This window comes from Pygoscelis adeliae, unplaced genomic scaffold, assembly GCF_000699105.1.
Source record: "Pygoscelis adeliae isolate BGI_AS28 unplaced genomic scaffold, ASM69910v1 Scaffold649, whole genome shotgun sequence".
Lineage (NCBI taxonomy): Eukaryota > Metazoa > Chordata > Aves > Sphenisciformes > Spheniscidae > Pygoscelis > Pygoscelis adeliae.
The window spans coordinates 33,506-36,485 of record NW_008825606.1 but is presented as its reverse complement, the minus strand read 5'-3'; the positions used below and the strand labels follow the sequence as shown (position 1 = coordinate 36,485).

General features: G+C 44.9%; 1 protein-coding gene across 1 annotated transcript in view; it reads left to right on the top strand.

Moving 5' to 3' along the window:
* RABL2B (RAB, member of RAS oncogene family-like 2B) overlaps positions 1 to 2,980 on the top strand; it is a gene marked incomplete at its 5' end in the record, with an annotated part of 12,071 nt that overhangs the window by 1,012 nt on the left and 8,079 nt on the right. The window lies entirely within an intron of this gene.

Below are 2,980 nucleotides of genomic sequence, written 5' to 3'. Positions count from 1 at the left end.
CCTTTTCTGCAAAGCTGCTTTCCAGCTGGGTGACCCCCAGCATATATTGGTGCCTGGGGTTGTTTCTCCCCAGGTGCAGGACTTTGCACTTCTCCTTGTTGCACTTCATGAGGTTCCTTGTCAGCCCATTTCTCCAGCCTGTTCAGGTCCCTCTGGATGGCAGCACAACCCTCAGCACTTCTCCCAGATTTGTGTCATCTGCAAGCTTGCTGAGGGTGCAATCTGCCCCATCATCCAGATCATTAATGAAGATGTTGAACAGGATCAGACCCGGTATTGACCCCTGGGGTACACTGCGAAGTTACTGGCCTCCAACTAGACTTCATGCCGCTGATCACCACCATCTTGGCTGGCCATTCAGCCAGTTTTCAATCCACCTCACTGCCTGCTCATCCAGTCCGTACATCAACAGCTTCTCTATGAGGCTCTTATGGGAGACAATGCTGAAAGCCTTAATGAAGTCGTAGGTAGACAATAGCCACTACTCTCCCTTCATCTACCAGGCCAGATCACTGTTCACTTATTAGGTTCTTCAGCTATGCCAGTACTTTTACATTTGACTTCCAGGCAAGGGGATATCTAAGTCAAAGATTATCTTTGTTTTTTTCAAGGAATTGAATGCCTGTCAAAGTAATTGCTGCAAGAATTCTGATTTAGCTGTGTTAGTCACTGTTAGTCAAAGTGCTTGTTGCTCAGGATGCAGTGTCATGATGGAACTAAGCTAACTAAGATTTAAATTTTATCATGAAGCTAAGCTAGCTGCCCATGAAAGTTGCAGTCCTTTTCCCCTATGTACCACCAGCGTTCACTTATAGGCCTAGTCCTGTCCATTGTCAAACCAGTTCAGGAAGCTAACCATGCATATTAACCACTCACAAAATAAGTGAATGGGTTTCTACTCATTTGGCTTCCTAAAACATTTCACCATGGAGACTTATACACACCAGTGCTGGTGAAAGGGGCAGGTGGGAATGCACAGGCAAAGGAAGGAAGAGTAGAGAGTGGGCTTGCTCTTTCTTGCGAGCTAGATATTATATCAGTTTAGCTGCAGTGTGAAACTGTCTTTAGACTCCTTTACTCTGTCAATATAGTAAATAAGTGGTGAATGGTCTAGAGCACAAGTCTTATGAGGAGTGGCTGAAGAAACTGGGGTTGTTTAGCCTGGAGAAAAGGAGGCTCAGGGGAGACCTTATCGCTCTCTACAACTTGCCTGAAAGGGGTTTTTAGCGAGGGGGGTGTCGGTCTCTTCTCCCAAGTAACAAGCAATAGGACGAGAGGAAATGGCCTCAAGTTTCACCAGGGGAGGTTTAGATTGGACGTGAGGAAAAATTTCTTTACTGAAAGAGTGGTTAAACATTGGAACAGGCTGCCCAGGGAATTGGTTGAGTCACCATCCCTGGAAATATTTAAAAGACATGTAGATGTGGTGCTTAGGGACATGGTTTAGTGGTGGACTTGCCAGTGCTGGGTTAACGGTTGGACTTGATGATCTTAAAGGTCTTTTCCAACCTAAAGAATTCTATGATTCTATGATCTTTAAAGGTCCCTTCCAACACAAACCATTCTGTGATTCTGTGATTCTATTTCTTCTCTCTTTTAGGGTAAACAACCTCACTTTATTCTGCCTTTTCTCATAGGGCATGATTTCTAGATCTCTTGTTATTCTTTATGGTTCTTCTGAATTCTGTTCAGTTGGTTCATGTTTGAAATACATTTTACAAAGATAGAGATGGTTCTTCGTAAGAGTCTTATCAGTGTACATCATCACTTTGAGTGAAGAAATGCTGCAATTCTTAAACAACTAGTATCTGTAATAATAGCGAAGCATCACCCACCTATTTTGCCAGTTGCATTGTTTCTAACCTGGTTAGTAACAATGGTTTCAATAATAAACTAATGCAGGTAAACTGGGGTGGTTTATAATATGGTTCCATGTAATTTCATAGGGAGAATTAGAAACCATCCTGGGAGGCAAGAAAGATTATGAACTTCAGTGCTTAGCTGAATATGAGCTTCAAAAGAGAGCTGTATTCCAAACAGCTAAGGTGATCTTTGGATAGAAAACCAGAATATTAATTTCAGAGTTTTTATAGGTATCCCAGATTTGAAACATTACACTAAGACTCCTTTTTAAAACCACTACAGCAAGACTGTGTCTAATTCTTATTTCTGTGATTCAGTAAAAGCACTGAAAAATGGTGGAGGTTTGTGGTAGGTTGACCTTGGCTGACCACCAGGTGCCCACCAAGCCACTCTATCACTCCCCCTTCTCAACAGGACAGCGGGAGAATATATGATGAAAAACCTCGTGGGTTGAGGTAAGGACAGGGGGGTTACTTACTGTCCTGGTTACCATCATGGGCAAAACAGACTTGACTTGGAGAAATTAATTCATTTATTGACAATTAATTGTAACAGAGTAGGATAGTGAGAAGTAAAACAAAACTAAAAACACCTTCCCTCCGTCATCCCTCCTTTATTCCCAGGATCAGCTTCACTCCTAAATCTTCCACCTCCCCCCGAGTGGTGCAGGGGAATAGGGAATGGGGATTGCACTCAGTTCATAACACTTTGCCTCTGCGGCTCCTTCTTCCTCACACTCTTCCCCTGCTCCAGCGTGGGTCCCTCCCATGGGATACAGTCCTTCACAAAATTCTCCAACTTGAGTCCTTCCCCAGGCTGCAGTTCTTCAAGAACTGCTCCAGCATGGGTACTTTCCATGGGGTACAGTCCTTCAGGAATGGACTGCTCCAGCATGGGTCTCCCATGGGCCACAGATTCTGCCAGAAAATCTGCTCCTGCATGGGCTACTCTCCACAGGCCACAGTTCTTGCCAGGAGCCTGTGGGCTCTCCATGGGCTGCAGCTTCCTTCAGGACACATCCACCTGCTGCGGCATGTGGTCCTCCACAGGCTGTAGTGTGGACATCTACACCATGGTCCTTCGGGTGGAGGACGACTGGACACAGGGGGCCCCCCCG